Consider the following 18,292-nt stretch of genomic DNA (forward strand, 5'->3'; position numbering starts at 1 on the left):
GATTCATTTCCCACATGGATGAATTAATGCCCCTACTTCTAGTCATTCATTTTTTTCCAGCTTTATTGAAATGTAATTGACATGTAATGTTGTGAAGGTTTAAGGTATGCAATGTGATGATTTAATGCTTATTTAAATTTAATCTTGATTATATACTAAGAATTTTTTGACCAAGCAAGACACTTGAAATAAAGATAAAATGTGGACTTTAATTGTGGAATGTAGCAAATCTGAGTTATGTGTCTTGCCCATTAACCTTAGAGCTCATTCTTCTCTTAATGTACTCTCTTGACTGAGGGAGGCTCTTCTTCATGAAAGGTCTTGAAGCTCATCACCCACTGTCCACTTAAATCAAGGTCCATTTTAAACCTGCCAGATCCAGGTCAGTGTTTTCCTTCTCTGGTCCTTGTTTCTTAAAGTACTAGGAAAGACAACTCATAATAATGTAAGACATACTCCATTCAGGGTGATCCCACTGAAAGTTTAGACAACCAGTTAAATATATTCTTTAATCACTGTGGTTGCAGAAGCTTATATTACTTAAATGGCATTCTAGGCACCAGTCATTATAAGTCTTGCTTTATTACATTTGAGTATCTTGTTTTCCTTCTTTTTTATTGCCTTTTACTTTGGTGGTTGTTTATGGCCCAGCTGGGCTCACTTGTTTCTTTATTTAAGAGTTCACTGGGTTTTTATCTGATCTGATCTTTAGTGTCACCACCTTCCCACCTCTTGGCGGTTGATTTAATATTCACAGTGACATTATCTCCAACTCTCTTGTGAATCAATTCACATCCAACTTCAAGCAAGATCCTGCATGAATTATACACAAAACATTGCCAGTCCAAGTAGCAGAAAAGGTTAAATTCTGGCTTTATTTCTTTTCTCGTGACTGGTTCCTCACCTCTTCCATCCCATTTCCGTGTGTGTGTGTATTTTAAAGTCTCCTAGGTTTGACTGAATTTATTGAACATATACATTTTTCTTCTCTAAACCTTAGAGTTCTTCAATTTTAGGTACTAAAGATACAATGATTTCATGTTTATTTTCAAACATATTTATTTCTTAAGTCTATAGCTTCTCTCTCACATTCACTGAGGAGTTCATTGGAGAAGTGGGCCTGAACCTTTATATCACAATGAAGGTTCTAAGCACCATGACAGATGTGCTTAGAGTGTGTAGACTTCCCTTTTCTTAGCTAAGTTGTTTTGGTTGGAGTAAGAGAGACTAACTGCTTAAGTAGTAAAGGGAATTTATTAGAAGGATGTGGGAGTATCTGAAAGTACCCAAAGATAGCTGGCTTGCCCAGGGACTAAACACAGAACCTGGAGAGCCACCAGGCATTCATGCAGGCATGACTACTCTACACTTCCTAGCTCTACACTTGTCTCTGCCCATATCCAGGACAGCTGTCTCTGGATCTCAGGGTATATGATAGAAAAGGCTCATCCTAAAGCTCCTGAATTTGCACTATCTCACTCCTATTCCCAGATCTCTATGAAAATAATTAGATTGGCCTCGTTTGGATCAAGTGTTCATCCTAGTCCCGTCATCTGTGATGGTAGTCCAGAGTAGACTGTGAGTAGGGATAGATGGAGCAGTTCTCAAAAAAATAGGTATCACATAAGCTAGACACACACCCTTGACATTTGTTTAACGTACCACCTAGGTGCTAATTCTTGAATTATAGAAAGTAATCGTTTAACAGACAATAAGCCATTTATCTGGTCTCCTTCAGAAATGTGTATAAGGTCGAGGCTTCATCTGTATAATGGTGTTTGTTCTCTTAATTGCATTTCATCTGCCATGTGCACACTTACCCACATAGCCTCTTGGGCTCCTTCTTTTATTCATTTATATTCCCTTTCCAGATATAAGGGAAATCATAAATCATTTGCAGAATTTTCTGATTCATTCATTCCTAGATAGAGATAAGTAGAAGGCATGGAACTGCCCTAGTGAGATTCAGTTTCATGCTCTTCAAAGTTGATGTGGGTATTATTTCTCCAATAAGCATTCTTAATGTTCTCAATAATACCAGCTGTTGTGATTTTCTTACTAACATGGTCTTTAGTGAATTGCACTCTCCGGTTTGTTACAGTACATCTGTGTGACAATGGAAAATTTTCTGTAGCCATGAAATTGGGTTTGAATTTTGAGATAAGGTTTTTGAAGATATATCTATTTAGAATCTGGTGATAGCAAGGTCTGTGTCTGGTCCCCATGTAATATATTGCTAGAACAATGTTTTATATTCACTTATTAATTAACCTTTTATTTATTACGATCTTAAAATGAACAAAGCACTGTTTGGGCTAAAGAGAAGTAGGAAACTTCCACAGGCTGCTTACAGATCAAGAAAAAAGTAGACTTTAAGATAAGAGTTTGGAAGGTAAAGGTCATGATCTAAACTATATCATGGAGGTCAAAATTAAAGTGAGCCTGTAGGAGTGCACTGAGAATAGCGCATTTTTAATTATTTCAACAGATGTATTTTTGCTATCCACATTTCCTCTATTTCAGCCATTGCTCATATTTAATATTCTCATTTTGACACTTTTGAAACACGATTTACTCAGCAGTTATTTCATTGGTATGTATTCATGGGAGTAGGGGGAAGAAATAAGCTCACCCCTGTTATTTGCAGAGCCTGAGGCAAGAGTACAGGTGGAGGCCCACATATCATATGTCCAAATGTTTAATTTACAAATTATAAATAGAATTTTAAAATTTTAAGTTAACATTTTTATTTCAAATGCATTTTACAGATAAAATTAAAATTTATTTAAATCTCAGTAGCCTTTTTATCAAAATAAAACTATTCTCAATTTTAACTTTTCTAGCCTTCAATGTCCAGCTCAATGACAAGGTCGTCATTTACTACACTTCACACATGTGATGTCTAGGCCTATTCCTATACACAAGAGCAATTGAAATTATTTAATTTTATGAAACTTTATTTAACTGCCATATGCAAATACTGTGTGCCACATTCATGGTTATCTCCAGAACTCTCTGGTACCCGGAAATTTAATTGGAAGGGAAACCAGTGTTTAGATGCTTGGTACTAATGGGAAAGGATGCTTCTTTATGCAACAATCTACTGAATTAGTGCTATCTCAGAAGGGTTTGACAACCTAATTACTTTGCTTTTCTCGTAAGCATTTTCACCTCTCAAATCCTCTCCTGTTCTGAAACAGAGTTGCTCTCTGTAGCTGACAGAGGCCCAGTCCTCAAGCCTTCACGGTATATGGAGACAGTCACCCTTTGTTTCAGAAAGATACAGGGAAGAGATGTGGAGAGGCCTATCTCTGGGCCTGAGTGGTGTTAATCCCCAGTGAAGAGGCAGCAGATATTCTAGTTTCAGGTTAAGCAGAGTCAGTACTGAGAGCCAGATCTCCAGTGACAAAAACATCCTGGGTTTTTAAAATATATTTGTTAGTGTGTGTGTCTTTGGGATATATGGGACCCAGCACAGGACCCAGCACAAATCCTCTCCTGTTCTGAAATAGAGTTGCTCTCTGTAGCTGACAGTGGCCCAGTCCTTAAGCCTTCATGGTATGTGGAGTAACTTGCTCAAGTTAAAGGGTGGTCCTGGAAAGAGAAGAAGCAGCAAAACAGGAGAAAAGGGTAGCCTGGCCGTGTTCCACTAGGCCATGCTCAGTAAAGGCCCCAGTTTCTCTATGTATTATGCTCTACTGTATACCAAAGCTAGGATAGTGTCTGGCTTATCACTGATACCCGAGAAGCATTCGCTGTACGAATGCATCGCTGCATGAATGCCTTGCGCAGTGGTAGTGAACCATGTGTGACCATTCCAAACACTAACTGAAAGCTCAGGGTCGTCATTCAGCTGGTGTTATCTTTTGATGCCATGAGCCTTACTTCACTTTTTAAAGTAACAGTTGTTAAATGACTCTCCCAGGAATTCTCTCAATCCTATTACGACTGCAGAAATGAATAGTTTGGCCACTTCGTTTCTTAGATGTGAGACCCTCTCGCCAGATTTGGACTTTTCTAGGCATCACACGGCATGGGAGCTGTAGTCCAAGCTTGACTTTGACTTAGGCTGATCTACTTAGTGATGCTGGTGGCGTGCTGCAGGAGCCTGTCTGAAAGGTGCCATAGAAGTGCACTGTGCTCTGCATATGGAAGTGAGGAGCTTCTCAGTTGTTTCCCTGCAGGGACAACTGTATTGTTTTTGTCTATTTTAATAGGCCTGAATAAAATACTCTTCTGTTTTATTTGATCTGCATCCCCTAGTGGGATTTCTCCCTGCTTTCTTTTTACCACTGTGACAGTTTCCTATTTAGACATTTAGTTCTTTCGACAGGGGCTCTTGATTTTCAATGGCAGGGACAGTTTCTCCATCTATTGATGTTCAAACCTAGTGGTCCCTGACCTATGGGATCATTTGCAAAAATGGGTTGAGTTTTGGGAGCCCGGGATGAATGAAAGAAATTCCATGAAATAGAAAACAAAAACAAAATCAAGCACAGGTTTGATTTAATTGGCTAAATGAATCTGGATTGATTTTTTTTTTTCCCCAAATGTTCCTAGCAGTGATCAGAGGCGACCAGGATTAACCCTAGCTGAAACACACCCAACCTCCGCTCAGTGGATACTTTAACAAATATAGGACCATAATAGAATGGTCTTCTGGTTAGATGATTTTCTCCTAGAAGAAGTATATGGCTGATGTAGGATGATATGATGAAACATGATCAGGGCTAGGAGACGGGAGGTGTGAATTTTAGTACCAGCTCTGCCACTTCATGACTGTCTGGCCTTTGTCAAACTATGTGGTTCCTTGTCTAAAATCATAAGCAAGTTGAACTAAGGCCCCTTCCTGCTTCTAGTTCTATGACTGGTGACAAAACATTCTTGGCTCAATATATATGCTTTACTTTATTTTCGTAGCAGATCTTGACTTCTGCTTTGCATCACCTTATAGATTTGAAAAGATTTAAAAGGTGATTTGAAATTTGAGATGACTGCACTGAAGAATGAACTTATATAACTGAATGTACAGAGCCTTTGTGACTTACTTTATCATTCTTTATTTTATTTTATTTTATTTTATTTGACAGAGAGAGAGAGCGAGAGAGGGAATACAAGCAGGGGGGTAGGGGTGGGAGAGGGAGAAGTGGGCTCCCTGTGGAGCAGGGAGCCCGATGTGGGGCTCCATCCCAGGACCCAGGGACCATGACCTGAGCCGCCGAAGGCAGCCATTTAATGGCTGAGCCACCCAGGCACCCCACTTTACCATTCTTAATGATATGTGTTTTTTTTAATACTTTTTTTTAAAGTTTATTCATTTAAATAATCTCTACACCCAGCTTGGGGCTCAAACTCACCATCCCAAGATCAAGAATTGTGTGCTCTTCTGACTGAGCCAGCCAGGCACCCCTGATGATATGTTTGAACCCTGGAGCAGCTATGACTGAAACTTCAGTGCTTCCTTCCTTGAAATTCCCAGTTACGTGAGCCTATAAATAGCCATATATTCTAATTCAAGTTGAGTTTCTTTTGCTTGCATAAAAACATTCCTAATGCAACTTCTTAAATTCGCTTTATTGTCATGATTGACTCATTTTTAATTACCTTCTTTACATCTCAGAGGAAATCCCACTGGAAGCTCATCTCTTCTCCTTCAGAGTTATCCACCTGTTTCTCCCCCTTATTTATAGGCATATCCGTCCCTTGCTATCCCGGATAGTACCTTAACTTATTTCCTGCGTTTTTTCCTCCACAACCAGTTGTTGTCAAATCCTATAAACTCTACATTTAAATATCTCCTGGACCCATCTCTTCTAATTAGTCCTTCCTTCTTGGATGCGTTTTTTTATACCTCAGTTAGTTCTGAAAAAGGAGGGGGAAATTTGAGCATCTTCTCTCTACTCTGCGTCAGTTCAAAGAAAGGGGGTTGCATTTAATCATGTAAGAACCCTCTTCCCTAGCTCTTCCCCACCAGAGAAGGAGTGACTCTTCTGATGAGTCAGAGGACACTCTGTGGGAGCATATTTTGCTTATAGACCAAGTGACTGTGCCTAAATCAACCCTGCTTTGTTCTTATCCTGGATCTATGAGCCACGGGCCCTGTCTGGGGCTTTCCTTGTTCCATTTGTCAGCTCATTTGGGCAGCGTCTGCCTCTTTCTCTGTTCCGATGTCTCCACCTCTATCTGAGTGGTTAAGTCAGCTGGGTCTGATCCTTTCCATTATCACAGAATAAACTCTCAACTTACGTGTATGTCAGCAAACATTGCCACAACTTCCTTCTCTGGTCGTATCTCCCACTTATTTCCCTGTATGCAATCTGCCCCAGAGCTACATTGGAGCACTTTCCATTCCTCATCATGCCAAACACTCAGATGTTTCTGTGTCTCTCCTACTCTTCTTCCCTCTCCCTAGACTTCTTTTTTTCACCATCCCATCTTCCCCATGCTTCAAAACCAGCTTTAAATGTCACATTCTTCATGAAGTCTTCCTCAGGTCTTAACAGTAAGAATTAATGATCTACGGGGGATCTGGTGGCTCAGTCAGTGAAACATCTGACTCTTGATCTCAGCTTAGGTCTTGATCTCAGGGTTGTGAGTTCAGGCCCCATATTGGGTTACATGCTGGGCGTGGAGCCTACTTAAATTAAAAAAAAGAAAACATAAGAAGAATTATCTAGTCAACTAATATTTCACATGGGAGCCAAGAGTACTCAAAGGGGAAAAGATAGTCTCTTCGATAAATGGAGTTAGGAAAATTGAATAGTCACACGCAAAAGAACAAAACTGGATCCCTATCTTGTACCATCCACAAAAATTAACTTGAAATGAATTAAATATAAGACCAGAAACCCTAAAACTCCTAAAGGAAAACATAGGGCAAAAGCTCCTTGACCTTGGTTTTAACAATGACTTTTTAGATATGACACCAAAAGCAAAGGCAACAAAAGCAAAAATAAACAAGTGGGACTACATCAAACTTAAAAGTTTCTGCACAGCAAAAGAGAGAATCAATAAAATGAAAAGGCAACCTATGGAATGGGAGAAAATATTTGCAAACTATCTATCCGATAAGGAGTAAATAAATATCTAACAACTCCTATAACTCAATGGCAAAAAAACCCCCAGACAATTCAACTAAAAAATAAGCAGAGACCCTGAACAGACATTTTTCCAAAGAAGATATATAGATGGCCCACAGGAGGTGAAAAGGAGATCAACATTACTAACCATCAGGGAAATGCAAATCAAAGCCACAGTGACATATCACCTCACACCTGTTGAATGGCTATTATCAAAAAGATAAGAGATAACAAATACTGGCAAGGGTGTGGAGAAAAGGGAGTCCTTGTGCACTGTTAAATGAGAATGTATATTGGTGCAGCCACTGTGGAAAACAGTATGGAGGTTCCTCAAGAAAAAAAAAGGGGGAAGAATGACCATATGATGCAGCAATTTCTGGGTATACATCTGAAGAAAATGAAATCACTATTTTGAAGAACTATCTCAACCCCCATGTCCATTGCAGCATTATTTACAGTAGCCATGACATGAAAACAGTCTAGGTGTCAATGGATGAATGGATAAAGAAAATGTGCTACACACACACACACACACACACACTGAAATATTATTCTGCTATAAAAAAGAAGGAAATTCTACTATTTGCAATAATATGGATGAGCCCTGAGGGTATTATGCTAAATGAAATAGACAAAGAAAGACAAATGCTATGTGATCTCACTTATATGTGGAATCTAAAAAAGCATAACTCATAGAAATAGAGCAGACTACCAGCTGCCGGGGCGGGGGCAGTTGTGGGGGAAATGGGTGACGATGATCAAAGGAAATAAACTCCAGTTATAAGATGAATAAATTCTGGGGATCTAATGTACAGCATGATGACTACAGTAAGCAGTACTGTATTGTATACTTGAAAGTTGCTCACAGAGTAGATATTAATAGTTCTCACAATAAACAAAAGGTAAGTGAGGTGATAGATATGTTAATTAACCTTATTGTGGTAATTGTTTTGCAATACGTACATATATCAACCACATTGTACACCTCAAATGTACACAATATTATATGTCAATTATATCTCCATAAAGCTGGAAAAATAATTGTTGTTGCCTTAACAACACCCTAGGGCACCTTGTTCTTACTTTCCTTAAATTATATTTAGGTTCTAAGTTGTTTTCCAGTTTTGGTGTCCATATTAGTGTTTTGTACAAGAATGTACAAGAAGATATTTGCAAACTATCTATCCGATAAGAAGTAAATAAATATCTAACAACTCCTATAACTCAATGGCAAAAAAACCCCCTTGTTCTTACTTTCCTTAATTATATTTAAATATAATTTCCTTAAATTATATTTAAGTTCTAAGTTGTTTTCCAGTTTTTGGTGTCCATATTAGTGTTTTGTACAAGAATGTAAATTCTGTGAGGATCTGTATTATCTTATTCATGTTTTTACTGCCTCATCCATAGTATATCAAGGCCTTGCATAAAACAGGTGTTTAATACAAAATTTTTTTCTCAGAGATCCATTGGAAAACCAAGTTGACTGTGGGATTGGTGTGTGTTGGTTTTCCCCATTTCCGAGCCAATTATTTTCATAATTGAGTTCTTATCTATCTCTCCTGCCCTACCTACACCCTCATCCGTCCCCAGTGCCTCCCCTCAAGCCTAACAGCTAAAAGTTTTCCTCAAATTGCAACTATACTTCATGATGTTGTGCCTTTACTACCTTTGTCTTGAATGCTTTTCTTATGCCTGTCAGTTTGGCTTTCCCCTATTTATCTGTCCGTACATGTTACCTCCTTTTGAAGGATTTCCTGACTGTCTCACCACCTACTTCCACCATCCAGAAAGAATTGGCCCCTTTCCTTTCTGCCCCTTAGACTTTGTATAGATTGCTTTCACAGAACATATGTGGGGTTTTCCCCCCTTAATTTCCCCCTTTTACATTCATAACTCTCTCCTTTTATCATATTATAATTCCTTAAGGGCAGGTCCCTTTCCTTTCTTGCCTTTGGATTCCAACATTCCCTTCAAAGTTTGAGATGTACATTTTTGCCTCATATTATATTTAGAGACTTCTCTCAAGCCAACAAGAATATAAGGTCTTTGAAGGCAAGAAGTATGAGTAATTCATATTTGTATTACTTCACTTCTACCCAATAAGTGTTTTCAGAATGAATAAAAAAGGACTATCCCCAGACCCAGACCAGGTGACCCTGGGATTAAAGGAAATAGACCCATTTATGCAAACATAATAATTTCTAGGGTTAAACTGGCATTGGCTTGGCCTCTTTCCTTTAAGGAAGGCTCATTTTAGATCCCACCTATTCTCCTATGCTATTTTCAACAATCCTCCATACATACTTGTCCAAGTTGGCAAGAGAAATACTTTAAAAGTCTCCCAGGGTGATGGGGTGGATGGGCAAATTCCATCTTTATTGCTGGACTTTCTTACAGCTGCTTGTGGTTCATTTTACTACTTCACAATCTTTGGCTTCCTGCCTTCCTGTTTTGGCTTCCGCAGCTTGACTCCTGGGTTCAGCCTGGTCTTCTAATTTATGCCTCCATTCACCCTTCTCCCATTCAATATTTTATGTCCTTCAGCTTCACAGTACCCAGCCGAGTGTAAGAAGTACCCTTTCCCCATGCTCTACAGTGGTTAGAAGGGGCTCACTCAGGTCCTGCTCAGTCCTTGCCTGACTCCCACCCAGAAGAGAAAAAGGACTCATCAGAACCCTCAATTCTGTGAGGCCTCAGCTCACTGAGAAGTCATTCCAATCTGGTTAGTCACCTGAATTGGATTTTATGAGTAGGATGGAGGCATTGGTTTCTTGTTGCTCTACACATAGGATGGATTAACTTTATTAAACATATTGGTGAGCAGTAACATTCTGACCTGGTTAGTCACCTGAATTGGATTTTATGAGTAGGTTGGGGCATTGTTGTTGCTCTGTTGGTGTAAGGTGGGTTAACTTTATTAAACATGTTGGTGTGATGTAAATATGTATTACTCCTTAGAAACTATCAGTTTGCCAAGGCATATTGAGTCATTCATCTGGAGGACAGCTGAAGGGGTTAATTAAAAACAGCTGCATCTAATCATGCTGGTGTATACTTCTTAGAGGACACAGGAAAGACAGAACAACAACAACAAAAAGACCTTCTGTGGAGAGAGATCTCTAAAAGCCAAGATGAGTGTGGGTAGAATCTGGATGCTCTGAGAATCAGAAAATAATCAGATCTACTAATTAAAGTGGGTTGTAGTTAAGTATAAAAGTCATCCCAATGTGGCACTAAGAAGAACACATTGACATTGGAGAGCAAAGCATGTAAGTTGGTTGTATAAAGTATGAACAGTGTATCTTTTCTATTTAAAATATTCCTCTTTTGTTCTTTCTATAATTTGGTACTCCTTATCTTGCCTGATTTTAAAGTTAATTTGGAAAAATGTGAATTAACTAAAATTGAAATTATGGGGCTTTTTTCTTGCGCTTTTCAATATAAAAAACATGCATCTCTTATTTCTGTAAGTAAAAAACAGTGAATTTACCAACTATAATAATTATATGCCATCATATCAAAGTATAAGTCTGTATTGCCTTGATATTTCTCAGTTTTTGCCCTAACATCCAAACAAAGACACTATATATGGTTTTCTGTCTGGCTTCCCCTGTAATTTAAGCTGTATTGCCTACCGCTCTTTGCTCAGGGAAGCCAAATCAGGCTATTCATGTTAATGTGGCTACTCATTAAACCAAAGTTTATCCCATTTACAGACTGCCAGGTGACCCATGAAATCATGGCATTTGGTTGGGGAAGGTCCCCAGTCTAACTGAAGCAACTAATGTTTCTGTCAGATTTGGGGATAGAGAATACGTAGAGAATGATTCAGTTTGGTATGAGAGAAAAATGGCACATTCCCACAAAGATAAATATTCCACGTCAAAAGAGTGTTGTCATAACTAGAGTTGCCTTGATTTCTTCACCACCTCCCTGACAGTAAGTGATTCTAAAGAAATCCTGTTTCTTGCAATCAAGAGAGGCTTCTAGGTCCTTGCTGCTCACTGTGGTCCACAGACCAGCAGCACTGACATCAAGCATCAGAAGCTGGTTAGATAATGTAGTGTCTCAGGCTCCACCCCAGACCTATTGAATCAGCATCTGTATTTCAGCAAGGTCCCCAGGTTGAAACTGAAGTTTCAGAAGCTTCATTTTAGTATACCCTGTGTAGTAGGCTTCTGTTATTCCTCAACATCCATTCTTTCCCTCTCCCATAACAACAGAATCTTAGCTGGTCACATGGATGAGTTTTCAGCTCCACATTTACTCACCTCCCCTCTAGCTCGGTGAAACTATGGTCTGGCCAATGGGATGTCTGGAAGAATGATGGGAACCACTTCCAAATCTTGTCTTTAAAATGGGCAGGTCTTCCCTCCGCCAGTGGGGTGGGAAAGACTATGGCGATCATTCTGGACCCATACTCGAAAGTCACAAGTTGAGTATGTCAGAGCCACCTACGAGCACAGGCTGCCCATTTACCTCTGGACTGTTACGTGAGAGAGGGACAAACATCTCTCTTATTTCAGTCATTGTAAATGGGGATATCTTTAGCTCAGCAGCTCAGCATATACACTAACTAATAAACTAATATTAACATAGCTTGATGAGCGAAGGGACAGTCCCTTCAGAATTAAATGCTTAGCTCATTAATAGTGCCAGGAACAACACTTGAGTGTCTGCTTTTGTAGCCTACATTGAAATGGGCATGAAATAATTAAAAAGCAAACCCATAGTGGGAGAAATGTAGCTCAGAAATTAACCATAGAATAATTGGTTTTTGACTAATGGATAAAGATTATCTGCTATTAGTACTCACCCAGAGGTTGTTTCTTTCCTACGAAAAGCAGGGATCATCAAAAAAAAAAACCCCACCCAACTGAGATTAGTTGGATTTTCAGGCCATTACAGAGCTTGTTTCTGCAGAACAGACATTACAGGAAAAGCCCACCTCCTCAATTTACATAAATCCCCAACCTTGCAAGTCAGAACAGAAATAAAACTAGTATTTTCAATTGGTGAAGTTTATTTTTTAAAGTAGGAACTTTTAGTAATGTTAGTCAGAAACTTCTCAATAATTCATGACTCCACTGTGTTACAAGGAAATAACCAAATCCATGTGGGATCTGGAGCATTTTGAGACACAGAATTACTGAATTACTTGGAATTAAGATCGCAAAACAAAAACTCATACCAAACCAGGGATGGAGATATTTTCTTAATCATTTTTGGCTAAAAGTTTTATTAATGCCTTAGCATAGAGGTCTAAGAGGTGAAACACCAGATACCAACTTTAATTATTACATATCCTAATTGCACTTTGCAGATTGTGTATGTTTATGTTTAAGGACAACTGTGGAGCAGAGACAGCACCCTTACTGACTGGGCCTAAGCAAGCTCCCATTTTGCATCTTTGGGACATAGAACTATTTGTCTCCATTGGAAGTGCCCACCAAAGCTAGAGCCAAAGAACACCAAAAAGGAAATAACTGTAATTTACTGCTGTTTCTGGATCCTTTCTGAGACCCACTTCTCGGCTGAGCACCCCATGAATCACCTTATTCCCCCCAAAACACCTGACCTTCATTTCTGTAATCTATTCTCTGCTGTGTCACTTTCCAGTTTTAAAATTCTCATTCTTTTTCATTGTCAAGATTCCTTTAATAGTGCACTGAAACTGGGGGTGGGGGGTGGGGAATAACTCATCCTTCCCACTCTAGAAAAGGTGATTTTATTGCCTTTTTTTAGGTTCCCAGGTATGAAAATGAGATCCGCTTATGGCTAGAACAGATTGAAAGTTATTTTTAATTCTTGTTACTCAATACCCTTGACTAAAATCAGACTCAGTCATTTATTATTGCTTTTATATCTAATTTGAGGGCAATTTTTATCCTGTCTTTGGAACTGAGGGCCAAGATACTACAACAATAACAAGTAACCTCTGTATCATACTTCATACTTTATAAAATGGTTTTCATATACCCTACCTTGTGAGACAAGTATTATTATTAACTCTTTTTTACAGATGTAAATGTAAATTGAGCCCTAGGGTAGGTAATTTGCCCAAGACAAGAGAAACTCAAACTGAGGTGGTTTTAGCTCAGTCCCAAACTCTTTCTATTATCCTTTATTTGACCACAGATATTACCATCGTGATTACCACTGTCATGGCAGTCATCAATCACGGAGTCCTTTCTGTGTTCCTGATGAACAGGGTTAATTATATCATCTCATTTAATCCTTACAACAGCCCTGGTGGTTCTTTATCAATTAGGAAAGCTTTCAGCTTCGAGAAGCACAAAACCCAACTAACATGGCTTAAACAAATGGGATTTTTCTTATATTAAAGCTCAGAAGTAGAATTCCAGCATTGTTTTGGTAACTCATTGGTGTTAGGGCTTTAGATCAAACCTCTTGGTCTTCCATTCACAGCTATATAATGACCACTAGAGCATTAGGGCATCACATGATTGCATTCTCACTTAGAACCAGGACAGAATGTATCTCCTCCTGGGCTTTTCCCTTATCAAAGAAGTTCCCCAGCAGACTTTCATTTTCATCTCACTGGTTAATCATGCTTATCTGTAGGCTAGACACTGGGTCTCCTTTCCTCGAGATCAAGAAGTCTCTGCCAGGAACTCAGCAAAAACCTGGGTTCCATTCAGGGCCTCCCTGGACAAAGGTACCCAGCAGAGCCTAGAACACAGCTCATGCTCAGTACAGCCCACGCATCAAGCTGTGTGACCCAGGTGTATCAGTCCAGAGGAAGGGGTACCGCTTTCAGGTCATTGGCCTGTTGGGTTGCATTTTCCTAAATCATAGGAAGGCTCAGTACTAGCTAGGAGTGGCCCTGGCATGTTAATAAAGAAGACAGTAGTGGGGTTTAGCATTTAGTAGGCACACGGTGGAGTCTGCCACAGGAAGTTATCAATAACCCCATTTTAAAGATAAGGAAATCAAGGTATGTGGAAATTGGCATAGATTCCCATCACTGGTTTAATGGCTTTTCTTAAATAAAGCCTGACATCAGCTCTGCAAATTGATACAGGCTCACGATTCTATAAGCTACAGAACTTGATTGCTGAAGGAGCTAGACTCTGGATTAATAAAATATGGAAAACATATCAAACTCCTGAAATGCCTTTTTTTTAGGGACTTCCAAGATGTCATTAGTTATAAATAGGGCAAAAGACAATGAACCTCATGCATATTGGTAAAAGGTCTTAAAGGCTTTTGGCCTTTGCTGACTTGCAAGGAGAATCATCCTATCAGAAGAATTAGAGAATCTAACTCCAGTTGCCAAATCTACCAACGATTTCCTTTGTGACAATCCATATTCACTTACCTCCTTTTTACCTCAGGCTAATAATTTATGTCAGTTGGAGCGCAGTGTTTTATGAACCAAGGGTGAAATTATTAAATTTTATTGTTTGTGATTCCTTCCTTAAGTTATATTCCTATAATTGCAAACTTACTGCATTCCCCAACCTCTATTTTGAATTTATTACTAGCCTTCTTACTGCCTTTTCAGATCTCAGAAGTAAACTTCAAATATTTACAAATCTCAATTTCATGTTTTCCCTTTCATAAATCTGTGGGCAAATTCGGTGCTGGAGACAGAGAGTAATAAATCTGGATATTTATGTATTGTGCCAGCAGGCACTGCATAAACTTTCTTGCGTAGCTTGGTCAATGAGCTTCAGTCTTGACCTGTAACACTGGTTCTAGTCTAATCCTAAGGCTCATATTAACAGAATCATTATAAAACATCTGGTGACTTATATACACAAAAACCCTTCCCTCATTCCTTCAGTCATAATTTGTAATCAGACAAGTTTAGTGGGCACATATGTTTGCCATGTTACCAGAAGAGAGGGAATGGATGGTGTTTATTCCTATTATTACACTTATCTTGTAAGACAGGGAGAGAGTGATGACCAAAACTGCAAATGGGATAAAAAGTTATTTTTTAGGGGCGGAGCAAGATGGCGGAAGAGTAGGAGACCTGGATTTCGTCTCCTCTCAGGAATTCAGCTGGATAGGGATCAAACCATTCTGAACACCTACAAACCCAACAGGAGATCGAAGAAAGGAATAGCAACAACTCTCTGAACAGAAAAGTGACCACTTTCTGGAAGGTAGGACGTGCGGAGAAGTGAATCCGAGGCGATATTCGGGAGGATAGACGGTGGGGGACAGGCCTCCGTCGGCCGCTTCTGGCAAGTGATTGAGCCGCGGAGCACAAAATCGGAACTTTTAAAAGTCTGCCCCGCTGAGGGACGTCACTCTGGTGGCTAAGTGGGGGGTGGAACCCTCCGGGACAGTGTGGTCTCAGGACCCTCGGGTAATGGAGCAGGGAAGCCGGCTGCAGAGACGGAGCCCAGGTGCGGGCTCTCAGCTCGGGGTGGCCATAAACCGTGATCCGCAGCACAGTCGGGCCCCTGCTCCTCCAGCAGATTACTTAGCCCGGACCAGCAAGGGCGGGGCAATTCCGCCTCCGGCAGAGACATTTGGAAACCACGGCAACAGGCCCCTCCCCACAAGATCAGCGAGAACAGCCGGCCAAGACCAAGTTTACCGATCAATGAGAACGGCAGAACTCCAGCGCTAGGGGAATACTGCACATAGAATTCACGGCTTTTTTACCATGATTCTTTAGTCTTTCAAAGTTAATTTTTTTTTAACTGTCTTTTTTCTTTTTTTCTTTTTTTTGAATTTTTCTTTTTCCCTTTTTCAACCAACATCTTATCAATCCCTATCTTAAAAAACATTTTTATTTTTCATTTTTAGAGTCATATTCTATCCCTTCATAGTAGTTACCTGTATTTTTGGCATATATATATAAGTTGTTCTCTCTTTAAAATTTTGAGATAGTTTCTTTTAACAGATCAAAATATACCCTAAATCTCTAGTGTATGGTTTTTTTTTACTCCCCTGCCTGATCACATTCTCTCCCTTTTTTTCTTTTTTTTTTAAGTCCTCTTCTTTCTTTTTTCAAACAACTTCTTATCAATTCCTTTTATAAAATTTTTTATAATTTCCATCTTTACAGTCATAGTCCATCCCTTCATCATATCAACCCTTATTTTTGTACATATATAAGTTTTTCTTTCTTTAAAATTTTGGGAGGCACTTTCTTCTAACAGACCAAAATACACCCAAAATCTACTGTGTGGCACTGATCTATATAACCAGCCTGATCATATTTGATCACATTCTGTTTTTTGTTTTGTTTTGTTCTGTTTTTGTTTGTTTTTATCTTTATCTTTTTCTTTTTTCTCTCTTTCCCTTTCTTTTCCCACTGCTTCAGGTCTTTTCTGATTTGTTTAGAGTATATTTTCTGGGGACGTTGTTACTCTGCTAGCATTTTGTTCTCTCATTAATCTGTTCTCCTCTGCACAAAATGACAAGACGGAAAAAATCACCTCAACAAAAAGAACAAGAGGTAGTACCGACTGCCAGGGACCTACTCAATATGGACATTAGTACGATGTCAGATCTAGAGTTCAGAATCATCACTTTAAAGATACTAGCTGGGCTTGAAAAAAATATGGAAGTTATTAGAGAAAACCTTTCTGAAGAAGTAAAAGAACTAAAATCTAACCAAGTAGAAATCAAAAAGGCTATTAATGAGATGCAATCAAATATGGGGGCGCTAACTGCTAGGATAAATGAGGCAGAAGAGAGAATCAGTAATATAGAACACCAAATGATGGAAAATAAAGAAGCTGAGAAAAAGAGAGATAAACAACTACTGGATCACAAGGGCAGAATTCGAGAGATAAGTGACACCATAAAACGAAACAACATTAGAATAATTGGGATCCCAGAAGAAGAAGAAAGAGAGAGGGGCAGAAGGTATAATGGAGCAAATTATAGCAGAGAACTTCCCTAATTTGGGGGAGGAAATAGGCATCAAAATCCAGGAAGCACAGAGAACCCCTCCCAAAATCAATAAAAATAGGTCAACACCCCGACATCTAATAGTAAAACTTATGAGTCTCATAGACAAAGAGAAAGTCCTGAAAGCAGCTCGGGAGAAGAGATATGTAACCTACAATGGTAGAAATATTAGATTGGCAACAGACCTATCCACAGAGACCTGGCAGGCCAGAAAGGACTGGCAGGATATATTCAGAGCACTAAATGAGAAAAATATGCAGCCAAGAATACTCTATCCAGCTAGGCTGTCATTGAAAATTGAAGGAGAGATAAAAAGCTTCCAGGACAAACAAAAACTAAAGGAATTTGCAAACACGAAACCAGACCTACAGGAAATCTTGAAAGGGGTCCTCTAAGCAAAGAGAGAGCCTAAAAGCAACATAGACCAGAAAGGAACACAGACAATATACAGCAACAGTCACCTTACAGGCAATACAGTGGCACTAAATTCCTATCTTTCAATAGTTACCCTGGGTAACTGGGCTAAATGCCCCAATCAAAAGACACAGGCTATCAGATTGGATTAAAAAACAAGACCCATCGATATGCTGTCTGCAAGAGACTCATTTTAGACCCAAAGACACCCCCAGATTGAAAGTGAGGGGGTGGAAAACCATTTACCATGCTAATGGACACCAAAAGAAAGCTGGGGGGGCAATCCTTCTATCAGACAAATTAGATTTTAAACCAAAGACTGTAATAAGAGATGAGGAAGGACACTATATCCTACTTAAAGGGTCTATCCAACAAGAAGATCTAACAATTATAAATATCTATGCCCCTAACATGGGAGCAGCCAATTATATAAGGCAATTAATAACAAAAGCAAAGAAACACATAGACAACAATACAATAATAGTGGGGGACTTTAACACACCCCTCACTGAAATGGACAGATCGTCTAAGCAAAAGATCAACAAGGAAATAAAGACTTTAAATGACACACTGGACCAAATGGACTTCACAGACATATTCAGAACATTCCATCCCAAAGCAACAGAATACACATTCTTCTGTAGTGCCCATGGAACATTCTCCAGAATAGATCACATCCTAGGTCATAAATCAGGTCTCAACCGGTACCAAAAGATTGGGATCATTCCCTGCCTATTTTCAGACCACAATGCTTTGAAACTAGAACTCAATCACAAGAGGAAAGTCGGAAAGAACTCAAATACATGGAGGCTAAAGAGCATCCTACTGAAGAATGAATGGGTCAACCAGGAAATTAAAGAAGAATCTAAAAAATTCATGGAAACCAATGAAAATGA

This window comes from Mirounga angustirostris, unplaced genomic scaffold, assembly GCF_029215605.1.
Source record: "Mirounga angustirostris isolate CCGP_5_RB_7025 unplaced genomic scaffold, mMirAng1.0.hap1 SCAF_15, whole genome shotgun sequence".
Lineage (NCBI taxonomy): Eukaryota > Metazoa > Chordata > Mammalia > Carnivora > Phocidae > Mirounga > Mirounga angustirostris.